Raw genomic sequence first — 27,312 nt, 5'->3', positions numbered from 1 at the left:
AAGGACCTCCAAAGGTAGTTGGATCATTAGGCGAACAGATGGTAGATAAAATTCAATGCCATAATGTGTAAAATAATAGACCAAACAAAATGTGTAGTAGGTAAAAATTAATGAATCACAGTTCATACAAAGTGCTTGAGAAGGAGCAGAAGCCTTGCTGTGATTCAATTAAGCAAGTTATCAAATGCTTGAACCTGCAGTCAGAATTAAGTTATGATTGGGTTTGACTTCAGAAGAAAGTTGGTCAATAACTTTCATGAAGCCCTTTCCATTTGTCTGGAACAGGCCTCGAAGGGTGTCAGCTAAGAATGTTAATGGAGAAGGGGGTTACATTAATAGAGTGCACTACAGGGTGCAAGAACATCTTCTGCTTAACTGAATCACAAAGCTGATTCGTCTTTGTGCCAGGCTGAAATGAAACTCCCCATCTGCTGGTCTTGTGCTGTTACATCATTCCTGCCACACTACCCTGAAAAAAAATTTGAAGGTATTCATCATCTTTCTGTCAACAACTAATCCTTGAAAATATATTAAAATATTATATTCTTAAATGAAGCAATGTCAACCATGGTATTGTAAATGACATTTTTTTAAAGATTAACACTGCTATAATTAAAAATCAGGGTACACAATCAGAGTTAGAAAGCAATTAAAAAGGATTAAACATTGTGAATTGAAACCTATGTGTTGGACTTTGGTTTTCCATTAATGATCATTAAAGGATGATTTCTTTTTCAAGTATGCAAATCAATCAATGTAAAAGCATAACTAAAAGAAAAAAACTGGAATATATAACAGGTCAAGGAAAGACAACTGGGAGATCAAAAACAATTTCTTAGAAAATATGAAAAAATGAGTAAAAGCATAAAAAATGAGAGAGGGTGAGTCATGGGCTAAAAATAATCAGGCAATGAAGGAACAACATCTAATTATTGTCTCAATTCCAGGATGACTTTCCTCACAGGAGTCTGGCCCAGAAGCACAAATCCTCTAGCAGAAGATGCAGAGATCTTCTCATGACAGATGTATGCTGGCAGAGGTACATTTCATGATATCAATGAGGGCTTGAGGAGAGACTAATGATCGCCACTCCCTCTGAGTCCATTGGCAAAGTCACACTCCTTCACTAAGGTCAGATTGAGTGGATAACACTAACATTCAGGGTTTGCATGATGGGTGAAGAAACACACATTGCATTTGGTGAGATAACATTTAATGCAAACAGAGACAAAGTTTTACTAGCAACATATCATCCATAATGGGCCAGAGTCCACTATCCTGGACCAATCTCTCAAGTTGTCCCCTGATGTAGCCCACCTTCTTGGTGTCTCCTTCCTCTCCCAGGGATGAGGTCTTTGGAGCTTCTGTTGGCTTTTCTGTAGCTCTAGGTTTTTATGGGATGGGGTTGCTGGCCCTATGCCCAACTTTCCTCCTGTCATAGCCAGGCTTGGTACTGTCCATGGTGGAGTTTCAGACATGAACGGTGGCAAAGAAAAGTTATAGAATATAAAGAAGAGATCCTTCTAGATAAAAAAGTCAATAAATAAAACACATTTTAATAGAAATAAATGTCTCTGGAAGTTATCAATAAAGTTTGGGGAGCACATTACATATAAAGAAGATGAATTTTTGAAAAATATAAGAAATTTTGCTATTGGTTGTAAATTTTTAAAAAAGTGAAGATTCTTTCTGAGATCTGTACAGGATCCCAATTCTGTCATGAACAGATGCCTAAGAACATTTTCAACAGCTTAGATCCTAAATATAGAGTCAGGTATGTATTAACCACAATATTATTCTCAAAACTGAACATAACAGGTTCAAGACTGCAAACTACCTGAAATGTATTTGACAAGGAGAATCAGGAATAGCAATGCAAATAGTCTAAGCGTTGAGAAGTCAGTTGATATTTCACATTTAGTACTATCTCCACCAGCAAACATGAAATACACTATAATGTTTGTTTATTGGGGATAATAAAAGAAAACTTGGCACTTCAAGATAAACTCTCCTTCATTATTTTAGCAGAAATGTTAAGCAATTTATTTGACAGCAAATTATTCGCTTAAGAAATCTGAGCATTTTTACATAAGAACTCAAAGTTTGTACCTGGTATTAATGCCAAAATTTAGTATTACAAGTTGTGAAAGGAGGAAATGTATATACTGAAAGAACTGGATTAACAAAGGATGTAACATAAGAGACATTCATCTCTCAGATAATAGAAAGCAAGAAGAAAGCTGCAGCAACAAAAATAAAATAATTCTGACTCCCACATATATAATGTTTTCTGCAGCTCAACAAACTTCTTCCTCCTGAGTAAATTAATTAAGAATACAGTGGAAGAAACTTATTCTGTATGGAATCCATCAATGCTATATTTGGGTACATCTTCTGGTGACTGAGCAGTTACCTTTTCTCACAGCAGTACATTGATACGTATCCTAAAGTCAAACTCTATTGTCAGTCATTTTCACAGCTTCTCTTATTCCTTGACCTGTTTACATGACCTTACTCACAGGCTTCAAAACTGTTGATTCCCAGGTTTCTAGGAACTCAGCTTGAACTGTTGCCTTGTCTACCAGCCAGACTCACATTTATCTTAATACAATTCCATAAATCACATGTGACAATTAAGTTCAGTTCATGTGATAAATACCTCAGATGACTTTGCAGTGACATTCAGTATGTAGCCAGATTTGCAATTTCTTCCACTTGATCACACAGTCTTCACACTGTTTGCTTTCAATCTGTGAATCAGTCTACTTAGTGAACCAGTCTAGTGTCATTAACTAAGTATCACTCTCCTTGATGTTTAATTATATCTTACAAAGTTCTTTTGAAAGAAAAGGTTCTTTGTTTATAAGCATTTAAAAAGGATGATGAATGGACTTGACTCCAGCAATAAATATAGTATTAATGCTTCCAAAGGCTTTTGGTGATGAATCTAGACTTGGCTGCACTAAGTCTTGTGGACAGCCAGAACTCAAGGATTCTGAGAGCAAAATAGATAGTTTGTATTGATAGCTTCTCTTGGAGTTCCTTCAGTAAAAGTTCATCAGAAAGCTTGTTGGTTCCCCGTAGCATGTTGAAATATACAGATTGGTCATTTGATGTTGGCAAAGCCACAACTCATAGCCTTCACAGTGCAGCAAACTGACACCTTCTGTTCGATTTTATTCTGTGTTAGAATGTTCTTCCTGCAGGTTAGACTGCAAAGGAATTTATAACTCCTTGTTATTTTACATAGAAAATAGAAATTTTGAGCACGATACAAGTTCTTTGGCCCAGAACGTTATGCTGACCCTTTAACCTACTTCAAGATTAATCTTAGCCACATAGCCCTCTATTTTCCTTTCATCCATGTGCCTATCTGAGAGGCTTTTAAATATCCCTAATGTATCTGAATCTACCACTACATGCATTCCTTGCACTTACCACTCTCTTTGAAAAAAAATCTAACTCTGAGATCCCCCTCTAAAATTTTGTCTAATCACCTTAAAATTATGCCCCCTTGTATTAGTTACTTACTCCTTGGAAAAGAGTCTTTGGCTGTCCACTGGTTCAATGCCTCTTACTTTCTCGTACACCACTATCAAGTTACCGTTCACCCTCCTTTTCTCAAAAGAGAAAAGTCTAGCTCCCTCCACCTATCTCCAGAATACTTGCTTTCTGATCCAGGCAGCATCCTACTAAATCTCCTCTGCACCCTCTCTAAAGATTCCACATCCTTCCTATAATGAAGCAACCAAAACTGAACACAATATTCCAAATTGTGTCGAAAAAAGTTTTAGAGAGCTGAAGCATTACAAACCGCTCTTGAACTCAGCCCCTGACTAAACAAAGCCAATGCAACATATGCCTCTTAAATACCCTGTCAACTTGTGTTGCAACTTTGAGGTATATAGATACCAAGATTCCACTGTTCTTCTACACTGTTAAGAATGCTGCCATGAACCCTGTAGTCTGTCTTCAAGTTTGATCTTCTAATGTGTATTATAATACATATTTTTTTCCAGATTGAAATGTATTTGCTACTTCTCAGCCCAACTTTGCATCCTATCAATGTCCCATTGTAACCTACAACAACGTTCAACACTATTCACAACACCACCTTTGTATCATCTGCAAACTTACTGAACCTCACTTCCACATCCCAATCCAAGTGCTCGTTAGCTACCTCTGCGAACAGCCATGTGACTCAGCATTGCATGGTAATGATGAGAAGGCCACTTTCAATAAGCAACGCACACCTAGAGTCGGTCTGATTCAGGTTCAACCAAACAGGAAAGTTCGAATGTTCCGATGAGGGAACAAAAATTGTGGTGAATGCATGGTAAGTGTTGCCCCATGCAAAATTATCATTTGCCAGGATGTAACAAACGTTACACCTACATAAAATTAAAGAGGAAGTATATTTAACAATGTTTCAACTTTAGCAAGCAGCTAATAAGAAAAGGCCAATTAGGTTAATATGCACATAAACATTGGAGCTTGTTTCTGAAGAAGTCAGGTGCTTCACTTTGAGCACTCACACTCTGCATGAAAGACACCAGCTACTCTGCATGAAAGACACCAGCTACAGTTCAAACTTCCCTCAAAGACCATTTTGACTGAACCGGCTAACTCAGGAGTATTGGCACTTCCTCCTCAGAACCATTCAACTGCACAAAGCACTTCTTACAGCGGGGTCTCTCCTTCAGGTGGGATTCTTTGAGCATCTTCCCTTGTGCTCCACACCGCCTTCGTCTTCCAGCTCCTACCAACAAAAGACCCAAAACCGGGCTATTGTCCTTCATAAATCTGATCCCACTCAGCTCTCTCGATTGTTCCATAGTACCCCACTGGGCAAACCCAACTGGCTGACACAATGTTCCTAAGTTAGGCAAATAGCCCCTTATCTCAGCTGAAGCCAAAACACCAGTATATGAAGCTCAATTAACAGAACACATTATATTTGCATAAAACTGCTAAAATAAAATGCCTAACAGCATAGCAGTAGAAATACACTTTTAACCAGGGAAATCTGATCACCTGGCTGTTCTTCTACCCCCGGAGACTAAAGACTGCAACAACAGTGGTGAGGACCAAGAAGGTATGGTCAAGGGGGGTGAAGGAGTGTTAGAGGATTGCTCTGAGTGGGTGGACTGGACAATATTCAGGGAATCATCTTTGAGTCTGAATGAATATGCTACAATCGTTTCCAACTTCATCTAAAGCTGTGTGGATGGGTGTGTGCCTTTGAGAGCATATCGGACATAAACAAACCAAAAGCCATGGATGAACCAACGGATTTGTCATTTACTGAGGGCTAGATCTGTGGCATTCAAGACCAGTGATCCAGAACTATACATGAAGTCCAAGTATGATCTGCAGAAAACTATCTTAACTCTATTGAAGTTAGCAATGGAATCGGATGCACATCAGCTCCAGCAGTTTTTCAGGCCATTACTACCTACAAAGTGAAAGCTAACATCATGAATGGCAGTGATGCTTCATTCCTAGAAGAGTTCAACACATTTGTGCATGCTTTGAAAGGGAGAATAAAACTATGCCTATGCAATGCCCAGCAGCATCCAGTGACCCTGTAATCTCTACCTCAGAGATCATTGAAGAGGGTGAACCCTCACAAGGCGTCAGGCCCTAATGGCTCTGAGAACCTGTGTCAGCCAACTGGTGGGAGTGTTCAAGGACATCCTCAGTCTCTCATTGCTACAGTCAGAGGTTTCACAGCTTCAAAAGGGAGATAATCATACCAGCACTCAAGAAGAGCAGGGTAAGCTGCCTCAACAACGATCGCCCACTGGCACTCACATCTTTGCATCCATTGTGATGAAGTGCTTTGAGAGCTTGGTCACGGTTAGAACCAACTCTTGCAAAGCAAGGACCTGGACCCTCTGCAGTTTGCCTACCGCCACAATAGGTTTGCTGCGGATGCAACCTCACTCACTCTCCTCTCAGGCTTGGATCACCTAGACAATAGTAATACCTATATCAGGCTGCTATTTATTGACTACAACTTAACGTCCAACACAATCATATCATCAGTTCTAATCAAACAGCTCCAAAACCTAGGCCTCTGTAACTGGATACTTGACTTCCTCACTGGGAGACCACAGTCTGTATGGATTGGAAATAACATCTCCTCGTGGACAATCAACACTAGTACAGCTCAAGGATATGTACTTAGCCCACTATTCTATTCTCTCAACACCTACGACTGTACGGCTATCACTGCTCAAATGACATTCATAAATTTGCCGATGAAACAACTATTTTTGGCAGAACTTCAGATGGTGACAAGGAAGTGTACAGGAGGGAGATAGATCAGCTGGTTAAGTGGTGTTGTAGCAAGAATCTTACACTCAAATTCAGTAAGATGAAGGAATTGTTTGTGGATTTCAGGAAGGGTAAAGTGAGGGAACACACACCCGTCCTCATTCAGGGATCAGAGGTGGAAAGGGTGAGCAATTTCAAGTTCCCGGGTGTCAACATCTCTGAGAATCTACCCTGGGCATTTACAAATAAAGCACAACAGCAGCTATATTTCATTAGGAGTTTGAGGAGAATTGGTAGGTCACCAAATACTCTCACAAATTTCTATAAGTAGACCATGGAGTGCATTCTAACTGGTTGCATCACTGTCTGGTATGGAGAGGCCACTGCACATGGTCAGAAATAGCTGCAAATAGCTGTAAACTCAGCCACCTCCATTGTGAACATTAGCCTCCCTTCAAAAGGCAGTGACTCAAAAAGTCGGCGTCCATCATTAAGGACTCCCAACACCCAAGACATGCTTCTCATTGCTACTATCAAGACAGAGAGACAAGAGCTTGAAGTCACACACTGACCATTTCAGGAATAGCTTCCTTCCCTCCGCCATCATATTTCTCAATGGACAATGAACCTATGTGAACAGTTTTTTTTTCTCTTTTTGCACAAATGATTTAATTTTTTTTTCATATACTTCATATTGTAATTTATGGTTTTTGTTACTATGTATTGCAATGTACTGCTGCCGCAAAACAACAAGCTTCACATCATCTCTGGTTACATTAAACCTGATTCTGATGCTTACTATGCTTCTCCAAATGCTCGTGAGTCCTGTCTCTAAGAATCCACTGCAATAATTTTCACACCAATGAAGTATGGCTCACAGGTCTATAATTCCCAGAGTTATTCCTATTACCTTTCTGGAAAAAAAGAATAATATTTGCGACCCTCCAATCCTCTTGCACTATTCCTGTGGTCAGTGAGGATGCAAAGGTCATCAGCAAACAAATGAACAGCACTCTCTTCCCTTGCTTCCCATAGCTACTTGTGGTATAATCTGTCTGACCCTGGGGAGTTACCTATCCTAATATTTTTCAAAGGTTCTACCATATCCCCTTTCTTAAGCCTCCGGATCTGCAGCTCACTGTCTGCATTGCTATTGGGGAGTCTATAGAGTACTCCGAATGGACTGATTTTCCTTCCTGACTGTTACTTCCATCCACACTCACTCACTCACACATCCCTCCAGGATGTCCTCCTTTTAGTATCGGTCAAGCTATCCCATGATTAGGAATGCCACTCCCCCACCTCTTTTATCGCCTTCCCTGCCCTTTTGGAAACAGCAAAACCCTGGAACATCCAGTAACCATTCCTGCCTTTGTGACAGCTAAGTTTCTGTAATCATAGTTCTATGTACTGAACCATGCTCTAAGTTTATCACCCTTGTTCCTGATACTTCTTGCATTAAAATAAATACATTTCATTCCATCCAACTGACTGTATTTGTGTCCTTTCCACTGTCAATCCTTCCTAACATTCTCACTATAGTAAGGGTTCCCAACCTGGGGTCTACAGACCCCTCAGTTAATGGTAGGGGCCCATGGCATAAAAAAGTAGGGAATTCCTGCCCTACTAGCTGCATCTACATTTACATCAACTGCCCCATCCTCTGACCTATCACTCTGGTTTCCATCCCCCTGCTAAACTATTCTAAACCTCCTCAGCTCTGCAGCAAACCTGCCGTAAGCTTATTTGCCACCCCTCAAGTTCAAATGTAACCCGTTCCTCTTGTACAGGTTATAAATGACCTAGAAGAGATCTCAAAAATCCACAAATCTGAAACACTGCCCCTACACCAGTTCTTCAGTCACACATTCATCTGCTAAATCATCCTATTCTTACTCTTACTGGTGCATGGCATAGGCAGCAATCCAGAGATTACTGCCTTTGAGGTCCTGCTTTTTAGCTTCCTACCTAGCTGCCTATATTCGCTCTTCTGGACCTCAACCCTTTCCCAACCCAGGTCATAGGTACCACGACTTCTGGCTGCTCACCTTTCCCATTAAGAAAGCTATTGACCCATTTGGAGATGCCCAAGATCCTGGCACTTGGGAGGCAACATGTTATTTAAGCTCTCACCTTTGTCCTCACCTTGAGCAACTTTTCCTTCGGCTCATCCCACTTTCTCCAGACTTGAGGGGCAGTCATGAACACTCGTATTGGCCCCAGCTATACCTGCCTCTTCATTGGCTATGTAGAACAGGCCATGTTCGAAGCCTTCCCTGATTATATTCCTCAACTCTTCCTCTGCTGCATTGATGACTGCATTGGCACTGCTTCATGCACCCATGCTGAGCTTGTCATTTTTATCAACTTTGCCTCTAACTTTCACCCTGCCCTTATATTCACTTGGTTCATCTCTGACACCTCCCTCCTCTTTCTCGATCTCTCTGTCTCCATCACTAGAGACAAACTGTCAACGAAGATATTTTACTAACCTACTTATTCCCATGGCTATCTCAACTATACCTCTTGCCCCCCGCCCCCCATCCCCTTCAAAAATGCCATTCCTTTTTCTCAGTTTCTTCACCTCCACCGCATCTGTTCCCAGGACATGGCCTTCCATTCTGTCCTCCTTCTTTAAAGAATGGGTTTCCCTCCCTCTACTACTGATGCTGCCCTCACCCACAACTCCTCCATTTCCTGAACACCTGCGCTCGCCCCATCTTCCTGACACCGTAATAGTGATAGAGTCCTTCTTGTCTTTACCCAACACGTTGACAGTGTTTTTCTTAAAATTAATCTTCATCTTCTTACCTAGGCAATCCTTGGGACTGAGGATGACTTGTTTTGGCAGTACTCTTCGTTCAGAGGTTTTTGATGAGCCATAGTAGAAGAGTAGACTCTACCACAGGTGGGAAAGGAAATTTAAGGGGATAAACTGAAAGATGCTGCACTCTTCTACCATTTATACTGGGCTTCTGCAGGCTCCTGATAACTTATGTTCCTTCTCTGTTTTGTCCAGTCAACGGCCAGAGATTCCCTTGAAATTGAGTCTATCCACCTCCACATCCAACACATTATCCTCTGTAACTTCTTTTATCTCCAAAGATACCCTACCACTAAACATATCTTTGCCTTCCCCCACCCCCATTCACTTTCTGCAGGGATTGCTACCTCTGTGATTCCTTTGTCCATTTATTCCTCCCCACTAGTCTCTTATCCATGCAAGTGGCTTAAGTGCTACACCTGCCCATACACCTCATCCCTCACCTCTATTCTGGGCCCCAAACAGTCCTTCCAGGTGAGGCAGCACTTTACCTGTGAATCTGCTGTGATCACCTATTATGTCCAGTGTTCCCGATGCAGCCTCCTGTACATTGCTGAGAGCCGTAGTAAATTGGGGGACCACTTTGTTGAGCACCTCGACACTATCTACCATCAAGTAATTTGATTCCCGTTCCCATTCCCATTCCGATGTTTTGGTCAGAGGCCTCCTCTTGTGCCAAGATGAGGCCACCCTCAGGGTGGAGGAGCAACACCTTATATTACATCTGGGTTGCCTCCAGCCTGATGGCATGACTACAGATTTCTCCTTCTGGTAAACAAATTTGCCCCCCCTCCCCCTTCTTCTATTCCCCACTCTAATCTTTTTCCTCCTCTCACCTATTACTCCCCCCATGTCCCCTCCTCCTTCCCTTTTTCCTATTGTCCACTCTTCTCTCCAATCAAACCCTTGCTTCTCCATCCCTTGACCTTTCCCACCCACCTGTCTTCACCTATCACATTCCAGCTAGCCTCCTTCCCTTCCCACCATGATTTTATTCCGGAATTTTTTCCCCTCCTTCTCAGTCCTAAAGAAGGGTCTTGGCCTGAAGCTTCGACTGTTCATTTCCATTGATGCTGCCTGACATGCTGAGTTCCTCCAACATTTTGTGTGTGTAGCATACTATCCTGGAGTTTTTTTCATGTCCACAAAATCACCTGATTATTCCTCTATTATTACCACATTCCTCTTCTCCCTCCTTCCCTTCTGAGCCACAGTGCCATACTATCAGGTCATGCCTCATTCACCTTCACTCCAGGGAAAACCAGTTTCAAATTTCTACTCATAATTAAAGCCCTCCAATGCATACAATGCCCTGGAGAACCTCTTCTTCGCTCTCCAAAACAATCACCTTCTTCCTAAAATCTAGCAACAAGAAATCCACATACTAAGTGCAGTCAAACCAATTCTTTGTAAAATTGCAACCCAATGCCCCAGCTTTTATATTCTAGGCCTGAAGCTAAGCATACCATCTGTCTTCATCACACTCCATCTGTCCATGTTGCTTCTTCCACAGAATATGGACATAACTCCATATTTTCTCTGTTCATCAGCTTTCCTACCATATACTGAGAGTAGTTACTCATGGTTGGCTGAAGAGTCTGCTTCTGTGCAGGAACACTCTTTGCTCTGAAGGGACTATCTATGTACCAGAATAGTAGGATGTTTTTAATATAAATTATGTGTCAGAGGTAATGCAGCAGGCAGTTTACTTTGTAAATATTCTTCAAAGTAGCTTCCATCCTCATTTATTCACATCATTAGACAATGTGAAAGTGTTCAACATGAGACAGATGTGATCGAGCTTGAAGTTACAAGTACAAAGTTAGAGCTGAATGCAAACCAAGGAAAGAAAGTACAAATGCAGTTGATCATTTTTTGCTGCATGACGATGTTGTGCTTGTACAGAGATTGTAGAGGTGACAAGAGTGAATTTTAATGAGACACACATAGAAACCATACACAAACAACGATAATTTCAATAAGGATTGACATCACCAGAGATATTGCAACTGTAAAAGTTATGTAAGTTGTTTTCATGTTAACAGGAGTATGATTATTCCACAATTTAAGGATCATACATGTGCCTTGACATACTAATCTAGTAAAATAAAAAGGCAACCCCTCAGTCTGGACAAAATATAAAATAAACTTAACAGATATATCAAAATACGTTTCAGAAATATTATTGTTGTAGACTTTAAAGAAGTCATTATAGTCTGGTGAAGTAGTAAAGGATCTGAATGGGCTCCATTCACTCTCCTAATATAGGGCAGTATTTAGCATTCCTGATTTGATTCACACTTTGAACAATACAATAGAGAAACTGATATACCCACTGGTGCTTCAACAGCCAACAAAGCCCTATCTGCCACCATTGCCAGCAGTTAGAGTTATCATTTTTTTTAATGCACTTGAAATTCAGAAACATTTACAAACTCATACAGTTATAGTTTTTGTTAGAAAATAAATTCAGCTTTAAATCTAAAAAAATGTCTTTTGAATGATTAAAGAATTAAACAACTCACAAATAATTTTAATAATGAAAATTTCTTGCCTTTCTTCAACACAGACCTGGAAATTAACGATTTAAATTTTATGGTGTATGAATGGCAAAAGAATAATAGACAGGTATAGCATGTAGTTTGGAAGGCAAATGCCATATTGGACTTTATTCCAAGAGGTCTAGAATTTAGAAGCAGGGAAATGCACTCAATGGTCACTTTGGTAGGTATCTCCTGTACCTAAAGTAGTGGCCAACGAGTGTATATTCATGATCTTCTGCTGCTGTAGCTCATCCACTTTAAGATTCGATATGGTGTGCGTTCACGGATGATCTTCTGCACACCACTGTTGAAATGTTTGACTATTTGAGATACTGGCACCTTCCTGTCGTCTTGAACCAGTCTGACCATTCTCCTCTGACCTCTCTCATTAACAAGGTATATTCACCCACAGAACTGCTGTTCAGTTGGTGTTTGTTGTTTCTTGCTGTAAACTGTAAAGAATTGTGCATGAAACACTAGGTGATCACCAGTTACTGAGATACTCAAACCACCCCATCTGGCACCAACAAACTTTCTATGGTCAAAGTCTGTTAGTTCATATCTCTTCCCCATTCTGATGTTCAGTCTGAACAACAAATGAATCTTTTGATCATGTCTGCATGCTTCTATGCATTGAGTTTCTGCCATGTGATTGGCTGATAAGATCTTTGTATTAATGAGCAGGTGTACAGATGTACCTAATAAAGTGCCACTAAGTGTATTGTTACAATGATCCAGGAATATTTGTTAGCATAAACTTAACTTAACAAAAAATTCAAATGTGCAAAATAAACAATGTCACCATGTCCCTATCTGTGCCAGTCCTTGTAACCCTCAATTCCTTGATCCTTCAAAAATGTTTATGCTTTGCCTTTAATAACTCACAATGATCTCAGGAAGGGACTCCCAACCTGGGGTCCATGGACCCCTTGCTTAATGGTATTAGTCCATGGCATATAAAAGTTTGGAAACCCCTGATGTAAAGTGAAACGCCAATAATCCGCTATATGATCATTCATTCTGCTCACCAGATGATGTTTGCACTTTCCACTCATTGGACCCAGATTGCCGTGCTCTCTTCTACTCACAGGATCTACAATTCCCATGTACTCTTTCTGCTCACAGGCCCCCAATTCCCATACTCTCCAAACAATCACTGCGACCCTGGTTTCCAAGTTCCCTTTTGCTCACAGGAGCTCCAGGTCCTGCACTCTTGATCACTTAAGAGAGCTCCCGTTCCATTGCTCCTTATCCATCTGCTACATCTTTGGTCTTGGCACTTCGTCTCTGCCCACTAGGACTCCAGTTCCAGTGCTTGCTTTAAACTCGACTAGTTCTATTATGTTAACTAAATATTTGTCCTCTTTTTGCAATGCACTAAAAGCTCATCTTCAATGCATTTATAGCCTATGTATGTATTGCTATGACAAAAATACACAAACTTGAGACCTGGCTCGGGTCAGCCATGATCATATTGATCAGGCTTGGCAGAGGTTCTCAACCTGAGGTCGACACATCCCTCAATTAATGGTAGGGTTCCATGGCATGAAAAAGGTTGGGAACCCCTGCTTGAGGGGCTATTTGATGGTAAGATATAGGAGTGGTCCATTGAGTCTGCACCCCCACCATATAGCCTCTGCCTGCTCCTGTTCTCTTGTTTTTATGTTCTTATTCTCTCTGAAGTCTTTGACCTCTTGAATGCTGTGCCGGACATAACTTGTACAGCTCAGCGAGATCCAGTTCTGTCGCTGGACTCAAAACTTAAAGATAGAGATAAACTGTTAAATGTGTGATATCAAAGCCAGTCATAAGAAGATCAGGGCATTAAGCTTAAAGTTTGGATCAATACGTGGTTACCCTGAAAGAGGCTTTACAAGTAGACAGGGTGGTGAAGAAGTCATTCACCAGTCCAGGCAGAGTACAGGAGTAAAAGCTGGGACGTAATATAACAGTTGCAGAAGATGGCAGTAAAACTGTATTTGCAATATTGCATTCAGTGCAGATCACATTACTCTAGGAAAGACACCATGAAGTGGCAAGGAGTACAGAGAAGATTTGCAAGGATGTAGGTGGGACTTGAGGAACGGAGCTTTGGAGAGCAGGCTTGGACTTTTTTCATTGGAGCGTAGGGGAAAATGAGACTGTAGTATGGGACTATAGTATATAAATGAGAGCCACTGGAAGGGTGATGCATACAATAATTTTGTCAGGGCTAGGAAATATAGAACTAGAGAACATAGGTTTAAAGTGAGAGGGCAGAGGTCTAATAGGAACTGGAGGGACAGATTTTAATCCAAGGGGTGATCCATTTCTGGAATGAACTGCCTGAAGAAATAGTTGATACAGGTACATGAATAGGAAAGCTTAAGAAGGATGTCAGACAAATACAAACAAATGGGACTAGTTTAGACAAGAATCTTGGTTGGCCTGGACAACTTGAGCCAAAGAGCCCATTTCCACTCTGTATTTCTTTATAACTCTGTGGCTGTCAGGGTGAAAGTACAATAGTGAACTGTAAGTGAGAGAGAAATAAATATCAGGCAGAGATGATCTGAATTTCTTTCAACTAGATATATAACTGTGAGAGAGATAATCTATAGCCCATTCTTGGGAACATGGTAACCTGTTTCAGTGACTGTCATCCAGTAGTACTTCCATCCAGCATGATGAAACATTTCAACTTCTGCCTGAGAAGTGACTTGGATCCACTCCAATTTGCCTACCGTCACAACATGTCATCAGCAGATACCATTTTATGGGCTCTTCACTCAACTATGGAACATGTGGGCAGTAAAGGTGCATACAACAGGATGCTCTTCATTGACTACTGCTCAATATTTAATACTATCATCCCCCTCAAAACTACTCAATAAAGCTTCAAGTCTTCGACTGCCATACCTCCTTGTGCAACTGGATCATTGATTTCCTCACTTGCAGATCTCAGTCAGTTTGGGTTGGCAACAACATCTCCTCCACTATCTCCATCAGTACAGGTGCACCACAAGGCTGTATACCTAGCTCCCTGCTCTACTTGCTGTACACTTGTGATTGTGAGGCTAAGCACAGCTGCAATGACATATTTAAGTTTGCTGACGATACCACTGTCATTGGCTGAATCTAAAGTGGTGATGAATCATGATAACGAAGATCTAGCAGAACAGTGCCACAAAAGCAGTCTCTCATTTAATGTCAGCAAGACCAAGAGATGATTACTAACTTAGGAGGAGGAAACTATAGGCCCATGAGCCAGCTCCCTTTGGGTGGAAAAGGTCAGCAGCTTTAACTTCCTCAGTGTTATCATATCAGAGGATCTGTCATGGGTCCAGTAAGTAAGTGCCATTATGAAGAAAGTACGACAGCACCTCTACTTTCTTAGAAGGTTGGGAAAATTCAGCATGTCATCTAAAACATTAATGAACCTCTATAAATATGCAGTGGAGAGTTTTTTGACTGGTTGCATCACAATCTTGTATGGAAACACCAATGCCCTTGAATTGAAGAGCCTCCGCAAAGCGGTGTATAAAGCCCAGTCCATCATGGGTAAAGCCCTCCCCACCATTGAACACATCTACACAGAGCACTGTCACGGGAAAGCACCATGCATTATCAAGGAGCCCCATCAGCCAGGCCATGGTCTCTCCTCAATGCTGTCATCAGAAAGGAGCTACAGGAGCCTCAGGACCCATGCTACCTGCTTCAGGAACAGTTATTACCCCACAACCTTCAGGCTCTTGAACCATAGGGGATAACTTCACATGTCCCATAATTGAAATGTTCCCACAACCAATGGACTCACTTTCAAGGACTCTTCATCTCATGTTCTTGATATTTATTGTTTATTTATTTATTAGTATATTTTATATTTACCGTTTGTTGTCCTTTGCACATTGGCTGGGGAAGATTTTTATTGATTCTACTGTGTTTCTTAGAAAATGATTCTCAGTGTTGTACTGTGACATATATGTACATTGATAATAAATTGACTTTAAACTTTGAGCATCCAAGCAACTGAACATGCCACGCAGCTAATATGCGAATCCAAACTATGCATACAGGTAGGCTGAGATTAAACCTACACCAAATAGGAACGTTTAGACTGGTGCAGAGAAGAGTTCACTGACAGGCTATGGAAAGCTCAGATAAAATGTTACAAATTATATTCCGGTAAATAATTTATTATATTCTAACTTGAACATGGAATAGAATGACATTTCATAGGTTCCAGTCTGACTGAATTGATTAGTCAGACTCAAGTGAAGCCTATACAAGTTATGGTCATGTCAATGCCTATGAACCAAGTACTTTCAGCACACATGAAATATTAACCTCATGGCTGAATTTGATCTAGTTCTGTTCTGTGGATTTGTAAATTTGGATATCATCCAGTAAAAATAAAGAAAAAAATCTGCAAAAAGAAGCACTTTTAATATGAAATATGGGTCTAAGATTATTTAATGCTTGACAACACATTAAGTGCTAGATATTATTTTCAGTGTTGAAAGATCCATTGTAATCTTATGAGAATGTCTCCTACCTTTCATGATTTTACAACAATGTTGGAGAATGAAGGTAACTCTTACCTTTTTTTCTCAGTACAAACCATCATTTCACCCCCTCCACATATTTTGCTGATTACATCCAACACTATATCTCTTGACACTTAACTATCAAGAGGTAGTAAGGCTGCTTGTTCAATGGGAGTCTTACAATCTTCATGAAATGATGCCTGAAAAGGCAACATCCATTATTAAGGGCCCTCACCATTCGGGAGATGTACTCTTCTTGTTCCTGCCATCAGGGAGGACATACGAAAGCATGTAAGACCCAGAATCAATGATCCAGGTGTAGCTCATTATTGTTTTATTTGCACTATTTATTTATTTTGTAATTTATAGCAATTTTATGTCTTTGCATTGAACTGTTGCCACAGAACAACAAATTTCATATCCTATATGACAGGTATAATAAACCTAATTCTAGTTCTGAAGCTTTGAAAGGGACTACAGTTTTCTGCCCTCATCCAAAAGAGCATTGTCACACAACCACTTTCAGGAATGGAGGATATCATGGTTCACAATTCTCGTAGCTTTCACCTCAGAAAATAACCCTTAATGGGTCACCCTAGAATCTGTCCAGCAGTCTTCCAAAGATGAGGAAAGAGTTCATGTTACTTTGATGGGAAGGGGATGTGAGGTGGAGAGCACTGTCCTCCATTGTTCAAAGGACAATCATAGCAAGACGATGTCAAGATGACCATGAATATCTGCTCTTTTGGAGCAACTGTATTACAGCCATAGGGAACGCAAGTTGTCTTTATGAAAAGACAATCCTCATTTTGCCAGTAGAGCTTCCCTTGACTTCCACAATGCATTGGTAAAGCACAAGTGCCATATGAGGTCTCTCTCAGTGGACCACCAGTAAGCATCCTGAGGTGAGACAGATGAGAATGAGAAGACTGAGAGTTATAAAAGCACTTATGTATGAAAACTACTGGAGGTTTGACTAGTAATTGGGAAAGTGGAAATTTATTTTCTTTTGATAATTGCTGCCTCTGAAATTGCACCTGGAAGAAGTAATTGGCTGCTGTGTGGGGCTCCCTAAAGTACAGACGTTCAGAGAAAGTCGCTTCTCCAGCAACTTCCAGCTATAAGTCCACATCTATAATCATTTGTCTTTGTATGTTCAAAGTTTCAAAGGTATAATTTAATGTCAGAGAAATGTATACATTATACATCCTGAAATGCTTTTTCTTTGCAACCATCCACAAAAACAGAGGAGTACCCCAAAGAATAAATGACAGTTAAATGTTAGAACCCCAAAATCCCCCCCAGCACCCCCCATGTGTAAGCGGCAGCGAGCAACAATCCCCTTTCCCCCCACTGTCAAAAATTAGCATCGGCACTGCCACCGAGCACTCAAGCATGAGCAAAACAATAGCAAAGACACAGACTTGCAGTTACCCAAAGGCTTTGCATTTCACCCCGGTATTCGACATACCACAGGTTCCCTCTCTTCCTAAGAAGGGAGGAAAAGGTGTCTCCATTTTCCCAGTGAGCAGGCAGACATAACAAACAACTCACTAGTTTATGATGTTAATAGTCCGTTACGTCGCTTTTTACGAGCTCTGTGCCAGAAGATCGCAAAGATCCCAGGTCTCCAGACACACAGCAGATAACCCGACTCCCCTGATGACACACAGGTCTCCTGTCATGACACTGACCCTCGATCTGCCCATCTCCAGAGCCCCAAGATCGTAGGCTTCCAAATTTGAGCTGGACTCTTAGGCCGAGCCTTTGGCCTGCCGAACAACTATGGCTGATCGTGGAACCCCGAGAGTAGGTCCCATTCCCACAAAGAACCATAGTCAGCATGTAACTCCAGGTCAGGGTCTTCAAAAGAACCCTGAAAGGAAAAAATAGAGATATTAAAGACAGAAATAAAGCTGTTTCCATAGATGCAAGCAGTCACCGTTAGGTGCCATTAACATTCCTAAGCTCCGCCTTCTTTAGTTCAGACATAGAAACAATTAACGATAGAATGACAGAGCAGACTCGATAGGCCTAATGGCCTAATTCTGCTCCTGTGTCATTTGATCTGAACTTTGAGACTGAACCTGTAGAAAATACCTTATGAGCATGGCAGCTCTAATTTCAGTCTGGGTCAGTCTCATTGAGGTTTATTTAACATGATGATACACAGCATTCCGCTTTGCTGTGTTGGTTACGGGGGTGCATGCACTTCTTTTTGTGCACAAATTAAATTAAAAAGTATGCTCGAGTCGTAAGTGCGTGCATGTGTTCTGGGCCCCGTTACTTTAATTATTTTATTTTATTATCGGCAATGACAGATACTTCAACAGCCTCAACCCAGTATGTTAGTCAGAAGTGCTGAGCACACTCATTTCTTGCACCAACAAATTTATGTTTATTAAAAATTGGCTCTAATCTATAGTTCCCTCTTCTCGTTATATCCTTTCCCAGATACTGATGGTACATTTACAAGCTTCCAAATTGTATCAATCTACAAAATTTTGGAAGAAGAAAATCACTTCTGTCTAATTTTTTCACAGCTTCCTCTTTCAAAATCATGGAATGAAGGCCATCATTTCTTAGAGCTTTTATTTATTTTCCTATTTATTTCTCCAACTCAATTTTGTTTAATAATGCTATTTTTTGAGATCTTTCCCTCAGTATTTTTCTCCACAACTTACAAGACATTATTTTGTCTTATACAATGATAACAGACATAAAATATCTTCAACATCAGTGAGACCAGTCAGAGACTGGAGGACCACGTTGTTGAGTGTCTTCTCTCTGTCCACCACAAATAACAGGATCTCCCAGTGACTACCATTTCAATTCAACTACCCATTCCCATCTGACGTGCTTGTCTATAGTCTCTTCTATTGCCATAATGAAGACAAGCTCTGACTGGAGGAGCAAAACTTCATATTTCACCTGAGCAGTGCCCATCTTTATAGCACGAACATCAACTTCTATAACTTCTGATAATTTCTTCCCTACTCCCTCCTTAGTCCTTCCTGTTCACCCTTATTTTTTTTAATCTGACTTCTGCTCTCTTCCTTTCCAATTCTGATGAAAGGTCTCGGACCAAAATGTTGATTGTTTATTTCCTTCCACAGATGCTGCCTGACTTGCTGAGTTCTCCAGCATTTTTTATATGCTGCTCTAGACTTCTAACACAAAGTCATAGAATTATAGAACACTACTACAGTACAGACACACACATACATTGGCACATCTAATCCATGCCAAAGTACTATAATTCCTAGTCCCATCAACCTGCATCTGAACTATAGTCCTCTATATCTTGCCATCCATATACCTATCAAAATTTAAATTAAATTTTGAAATTGAACCCATATCCACTTCTTCTGCTGGCAGCTCATTCCACACTTACACCACTTTCTGAGTGAAGAAATTACCCCTAACGTTCCTCTTAAACATTTCGCCCTTCATACTTAACTATGACCTTCAGTTGCAGTCTCACCCAACCCTAGTGGAAAACACCTGCTTGCATTTACCCTATCTATACCCCTCATAATTTTGCATACCCCTATCGTCTCCCTTTGTTCTCCTATGTTCCAGGGAATAAAGTCCAAAATATTCAAACTTTCCATCGGGTTCTCGAATTTTCTCTGCAGAATCTCTTGTGTTTGAAATAGTTTTTCAATCTCAGAATCAGAATTAGGTTTAATATCACTGGCATATGAAATTTGTTAATTTTACAGCAGCAGTACAATGAAATATATGATAAATAAATATAGAGAAAAACTGAATTGCAGTAAGTATATATGTCTATTAAATAAGTAGTGCACGTAAAAAGAAATTTTAAAAAGTAGTGAGGTAGTGTTCATTGGTTCAATGTCCATTTAGAAATTGGATGGCAGAGGAAAAGGAGAAGGAGTTGTTCTTCAGGCTTCTGTACCTCCTTTCCGATGGTTCGGTGTGAGAAGGACACATCCTGGGTGGTGGGGATCCTTAATGATGGATATTGTCTTCCTAAGGCACCTCTCCTGAAAGATGTCTTGGATGCCACGGAGGTTAGCACCTATGATGGAGCTGACTAATTTTACATGTTTCTGCACCTTCCTTCGATCTTGAGCAGTAGCCTCTCACCTCCATATCAGACGGTGATGCAGCCAATCAGATTGCTCTCCACAGTATATTTGTAGAAATTTTCAAGTATTTTAGTTGACAATCCAAATCTCCTCAAACTCCAAAGGAAATATAGCCACTGTTTTGCCTCCTTTATAGCTGCATCAATATATTGCATCTCGGTTAGATCCTCAGAGATATTGAAGACATATTGACACTCAGGAACTTGAAAATGCTCACTCTCTCCACTTCTGATCCCTTTATGAGGATTGGTGTGTGTTCCCTTATCTTAACCTTTCTGAAGTCCACACTCAGCTCTTTGGTCTTGCTGATGTTGACTGCAAGGTTGTTGCTGTGACCCCACTCAACTAACTGATATATCTCACTCTCTGCAATTTCCTCATCTATCACTATAATTCCTCCTGTTTTAGTCTATCAAGAGCACACATTAACTTTTGCTAACCTTTTTTCCCATGTCTATCTCTAACTGTCGGATTTTAGCTTCTCACAGGGTTACTCTTATTCTACTTTCCATTTCTTATCAACATGTTGTCCTCCTTGTCTGAGTTTTGGAAAAGTTCCAGTCCTCAGGCCTACTGTTCTTTTTGACAGCATTATTAAACTTTTCTTTTGATATAATCTTTAATTATTTTGCGAGCTATGAATGGACCAATTTTCTTGTCAGGACTTTGTACCTTAAAAGAACACATATTTTTTGTAAACCTTTTTTTAATGTCAAGTACTGCTCATTGCACTTTTTAAAGTAGCTTCCGAATCTGCTGTATTCAACTCAAGCCTCATATCTTCATACAAAAAAAAAGAAATGCTTGAAAATTCAGCAAACTGGGCAGCACCCGTGGAAACAGAAACAGTGAACATATCAGATCTACAACTCTTTAAAGGATCTGAAACATCGACTATTTTCTCTAACCACCTATGCTGTCTGACTTCTTAAGTTTTTCCAGCATTTCCTATTTGTCTTTAAGATTTGAAGTTCTGGCAGTTTGTTTTATATAATTCCCATATTTTAGTTATATTTTTATTACATTTAATAAGTTTGATTCAGATTAAAATCAATCTCTTCCATGCTTAAATTAATTTTCTAACATATCATGATAATTCATCCCCAAAGATCCCTTTACTACCTGATTATTAATTAATCCTTTCTCTTTCCACAATAATAGAAACACAGTAGTGTATAACCACATTGATTCACCAACATACCACTTAAAAGCTAAAATGTATGAATTCACTTTCCTAACTATTGCAATTAATTTAATCTCCTGTTCATGTAAGTTTTTTATGATTATTTAAGTGCCCATGTTACATATGCCTATCATCCTGATGTATCTTGTGCTTCATGTTCTCATTACTTCAGAATCAGAATCAGGTTTATTATCACCGACATGTGTCGTGGCATTTGTTAGCTTAGCAGCAGCAGTTCACTCCAATCCATAATATAGAAGAAGAAAATAATAATAATAATAATACATTGTGGCGGTGTGCTACACACAGCGCTAGAATAACCACACGGAGTCGGTGAGTTAGAGTTGCGATGAAAGAGATTTATTCAAACTTCGCGGCCTGCTATAAAGCCTTCCCATTCCCGCCCTCCATGGGGCGAGATCGCTGTGGGGAATGCATATTCCCAGACCCTTTCTGCACGTGGGATTTTCCCCCTGCTGGTGAAGATGGCCTGGCGCCCTTTTTGGGGCCAACCCTCTGCCTGCGCGCGCTGTTGTGAGCCGGTTCGTGTGTGCCAGAAAGTGGGTCGCCACATAACCCCCCCCCCCCCCAGAAACGGCGATACCTCCCCCAATGTCCACAGTCTGGATCGGCCTCTGTTTGGGAGGTCTGCCCCTGCGCCGCCGTGCCTGAGCCTGGACCGGCTGCGCCAAGTCCACATGGGCCGGTTTGAGTCGGTCCACCGTGAAAACCTCCTCTCTCCCCCCAACGTCCAGCACGAATGTGGGCCCATTGTTCCTGATCACCTTAAACGGCCCCTCGTAGGGCCGCTGTAGTAGTGCCCAGTGTCCACCCCGTTGTACAAAAAGAAACTTACAGTTCTGCAGGTCTTTGGGTACGCAGGTCGGGCTCTGTCCGTGCTGTGAAGTGGGGATGGGGGCCAGGTTACCGAGCCTCTCACGTAGTCTGTCCAGGACTGCTGTGGGTTCTTCCTCTTGCCCCCTTGGGGCTGGTATGAACTCTACTGGGACTACCAGGGATGCGCTGTACACCAACTCGGCCAACGAGGTGTGCAGATCCTCTTTGGGCGCCGTGCGGATTCCGAGCAGGACCCAGGGAAGCTCGTCCACCCAGTTAGGCCCTTTCAGGCGGGCCATTAGAGCTGACTTCAGGTGACAGTGGAAACGCTCCACTAGTCCGTTTGACTGTGGGTGGTAGGCAGTTGTGTGGTGTAGCTGCGATCCTAAAAGGTTGGCCATAGCCGACCACAGGCTGGAGGTGAACTGGGCGCCCCTGTCGGAGGTTATGTGGGCCGGTACCGCGAAGCGGGCTACCCAGGTTGCGATCAGTGCTCGGGCGCAGGATTCGGAGGTGGTGTCGGTGAGCGGGACTGCCTCTGGTCATCTGGTGAACCGGTCTATCATAGTTCGGAGGTACCGCGCTCCTCGTGACACTGACAGGGACCCCACGATATCCACATGGATGTGGTCAAACCTCCGGCGGGTGGGTTCGAACCGCTGCGGCGGAGCCTTGATATGCCACTGCACCTTGGCCGTTTGGCACTGCGTGCATGTTTTGGCCCATTCACTGACCTGCTTACGAAGTCCATGCCACACAAACCTGTTGGCGACCAGCCGGACGGTTGTCCTGATGGAGGGGTGCGCTAAGTTGTGAATGGACTCGAAAACCCGCCGGCGCCAGGCTGCTGGGACGACGGGGCGGGGTTGGCCGGTAGCTACGTCACATTGTAGAGTCCTCTCACCTGGGCCTATGGGGAGGTCTTGGAGCTGCAAACCGGAGACTGCAGTCCTGTAACTGGGGATCTCAGCGTCTGCCTGCTGTGCCTCTGCCAGCGCTGCACAGTCCACCCCCCAGGACAGGGCCTGTATGGTAGGTCTGGATAGTGCGTCCGCCACAACGTTGTCCTTTCCAGAGACATGCCGGATGTCCGTCGTGTACTCGGAGATGTAGGACAGATGTCGCTGCTGGCGGAACGACCAGGGGTCAGACGCCTTCATGAACGCAAAGGCAAGCGGTTTGTGGTCTGTGAACGCGGTGAAGGGCCTACCTTCTAAGAAGTACCTGAAATGCGGAATTGCCAGATATAGTGCCAATAGCTCCCGGTCGAAAGCACTGTATTTGAGTTTAGGTGGTCGTAGGTGTTTGCTGAAGAATGCCAGGGGTTGCCAGCGACCCTCGATGAGTTGTTCCAGCACTCCACCGACTGCTGTGTTGGATGCGTCCACCGTGAGGGCAGTAGGAACGTCCGTTCTGGGGTGCACTAGTGTTTGCCAAGGCTTCTTTGGTTTTAACGAAAGCGGTTGCGGCCTCTTCATCCCAGGTAATGTCCTTGCCCTTACCCGACATTAGAGTGAACAGGGGTCGCATGGTTCGGGCTGCTGAGGGGAGGAAACGGTGGTAGAAATTCACCATACCCACGAATTCCTGCAGGCCTTTGATTGTGTTGGGTCGGGGGAAGTTGCGGACCGCGTCTACCTTGGCGGGCAGCGGGGTTGCCCCGTCTTTAGTAATCCTGTGGCCCAGGAAGTCGATGGTGTCGAGTCCGAACTGGCATTTGGCTGGGTTGATTGTAAGGCCGAATTCGCTCAGGCAGGAGTAGAGCTGGCGGAGGTGGGACAGATGCTCCTGCCGACTACTGCTTGCTATGAGGATGTCGTCCAATTAGATGAATGCAAAGTCCAGGTCGCGTCCCACCACGTCCATTAGCCGCTGGAAAGTCTGTGCGGCATTCTTTAGACCAAACGGCATTCGGAGGAATTTGAAAAGTCCGAACGGGGTGATAAGTGCTGTTTTGGGGATGTCGTCCGGATATACTGGGATTTGATGGTATCCCCGGACGAGGTCTACCTTGGAAAAGATCCTTGCGCCATGTAGGTTTGCTGCAAAGTCTTGAATGTGTGGCACAGGGTAGCGGTCTGGCGTTGTAGCCTCGTTCAGTCTGCGGTAGTCACTGCATGATCTCCAGCCCCCCGTTGCCTTGGGCACCATGTGAAGGGGGGAGGCCCATGGGCTGTCGGACCGTCGTATTATCCCCAATTCCTCCATCTTCTTGAACTCCTCCTTCGCCAGTCGGAGCTTGTCTGGGGGAAGCCTTCGAGCACAGGCGTGGAGGGGTGGTCCCTGGGTCGGGATGTGGTGCTGCACTCCGTGTCTGGGCATGGCTGCCGTGAACTGCGGTGTCAGTACTGATGGGAAATCCGCCAGGACCCTGGTGAATTTGTCGTCGGACAGCGTGATGGAGTCCAGGTGTGGGACCGGCAACTTAGCTTCACCCAGGGAGAATGTTTGAAAAGTCTTGGCGTGGACTAATCGCTTCCCTTGCAAGTCGACCAGCAGGCTGTGGGCTCGTAGAAAATCCGCCCCCAGGAGTGGTTGGGCCACGGCGGCCAGTGTGAAGTCCCACGTGAACCGGCTGGAGCTGAACTGTAGCCATACCATGTGGGTGCCGTAGGTTCATATTGTGCTGCCATTAGCGGCCCTCAGGGTGGGTCCCGGTTCTCTGTTGCGGGTGTCGTAACTCGTTGGAGGTAAGACGCTGATCTCCGCTCCGGTGTCTACCAAAAAGCGGCGTCCCGACTACTTGTCCCAGACGTTCAGGAGGCTGTCCTGATGGCCAGCCGCCGTAGCCATCAGCGGCAGCTGGCCCTGGCGTTTCCCGGGAATTTGCAGGGTGGTCTGCAGCAGCGGGCCTCTGTGCCCCACCGCTGGTGGTAGAAACACCATTGTTCGTTGGACTCCTCACTCCCATCGTTGGGTATTGTAGGCTCTGCTGCCGGGCCTGGTCTGGTCTGTCGTTGGGCACGCGGCTTGGTGATCTGTGCGACGGATGCCCCTCTCTCTTTCCTGGCATTCCACAGCACATCTGCTCGGGCCGCCACCTCCCGGGGGTTGCTGAAATCTGCGTCGGACAGCAGCAGGCATATGTCCTCGGGCAGTTGCTCTTGGAACGCCTGCTCAAACATGAGGCAGGGTTTGTGTCCTTCAGCCAGGGCCAGCATCTCGTTCATTAATGCTGACGGCGGCCTGTCTCCCAACCCATCCAGGTGCATTAAGTGGCGTGCTTGTTCGCGCCGTGAGAGTCCGAAAGTCCTTATGAGCAGGGCTTTGAATGCTGTGTATTTGCCGTCCTCCGGGGGCGACTGTATAAACTCCTCAACTTGTGCAGCAGTCTCCTGGTCGAGGGAGCTCAGCACGTAGTAGTAGCGAGTGGACTCCGAGGTTATCTGCCGAATGTGGAATTGAGCTTCTGCTTGTTCGAACCATAAATGGGGTCGCAGCGTCCAGAAGCTTGGCAGTTTTAACGAAACTGCGTGAACAGATGCAGCGTCGGTCATCTCTGGTCCAAATATCGTTTGGGCCGTCGGGGTCACCAATTGTGGCGATGTGCTACACACAGCGCTAGAATAACCACACGGAGTCGGTGAGTTAGAGTTGCGATGAAAGAGATTTATTCAAACTTCGCGGTCTGCTATAAAGCCTTCCCGTTCCCGCCCTCCCTGGGGCGGGATCGCTGTGGGGAATGCATATTCCCAGACCCTTTCTGCACGCGGGATTTTCCCCCTGCTGGTGAAGATGGCCTGGCGCCCTTTTTGGGACCGGCCCTCTGCCTGCGCGCGCTGTTGTGAGCCGGTTCGTGTGTGCCAGAAAGTGGGTCGCCACAGCATAAATAAATAAATCAATTAGAGTATAAATATATTGAATAGATTAAAAATCGTGCAAAAACAGAAATAGTATATATTTAAAAAGAGGTCGTGTTCATAGGTTCAATGTCCATTTAGGAATCAGATGGCAGAGGGGAAGAAGCTGTTCCTGAATCGCTGAGTGTGTGCCTTCAGGCTTCTGTACCTCCTACCTGATAGTAACGGTGAGAAAAGGGCATGCCCTGGGTGCTGGGGGTCCTCAATAATGGACGCTGCCTTTCTGAGACACCGGTCCTTGAAGATGTTCTGGGTAGTTTGTAGGCTAGTACACAAGATGGAGCCAACTAAAAGTATGACCCTCCGCAGCTTCTTTCAGTCTTGTAGGATTTCTTTGGAATCCTACAGTATACTTGCCTTCCTCAGTCAGGATATCAGATATGAAAGCTGACCAGTCATTTTGCAGCAGTATAAAGCTTCAGTTAGCATACATTCGATATGCAACCAATGTGTATGGCTCACTAGTTACCACATTATAGGAAGGAATATGGAGGTTTTAGAGAGTGCACAGAAGTACACCAGGCTACAAATAAACTCTTCTCGGGCTTCCAGCCAATCCTATGGACATTGCGAATGAAATGTTCTGCTACCACTGATTTCTTCAGGTAACCCAAACTGATAGAATTCCTGTTCTCCTTCATGCAGCTTATCTGGTCGATATCTTCTGCTCTGCATTCACTGGGAATCCTGTTAACACCAGCTGTCCTGAGTCCCAGGTCATCTTTGATCTGCATAAGCTGTGATTTGAGCTTCCTTATGGGGTTGTGAATGGTATTAACCCAGTATTTCTTCAGGATCCAGGCAATGTCGTGTGTAACTGTCTTATTTCCTTGTGAAGACACTCTGGGTCCAAATTAATTTTCATATGGCTAATTAAAGTAGAAAGAACCGCTCTACCAAAAGACCATAAGACAAAGGAGCAGAATTAGGCCATTCAGCCCATTGAGTCTGCTCCGCCATTCCATCAAGGCTGATCCCGGATCTCACTCAACCCCATACACCTGCCTTCTCGCTATATCCTTTGATGCCCTGACCAATCAGGAAATGATCAACTTCTGCCTTAAATATATCCACGTACTTGGCCTCCACAGCTGTCTGTGGCATAACATTCTACAGATTCACTGCTCTCTGGCTAAAAAAATTCC

This window comes from Mobula hypostoma, chromosome 17 (genome assembly GCF_963921235.1).
Source record: "Mobula hypostoma chromosome 17, sMobHyp1.1, whole genome shotgun sequence".
Taxonomy (NCBI): Eukaryota; Metazoa; Chordata; class Chondrichthyes; order Myliobatiformes; family Myliobatidae; genus Mobula; species Mobula hypostoma.
This window is presented reverse-complemented; position numbering follows the sequence as displayed.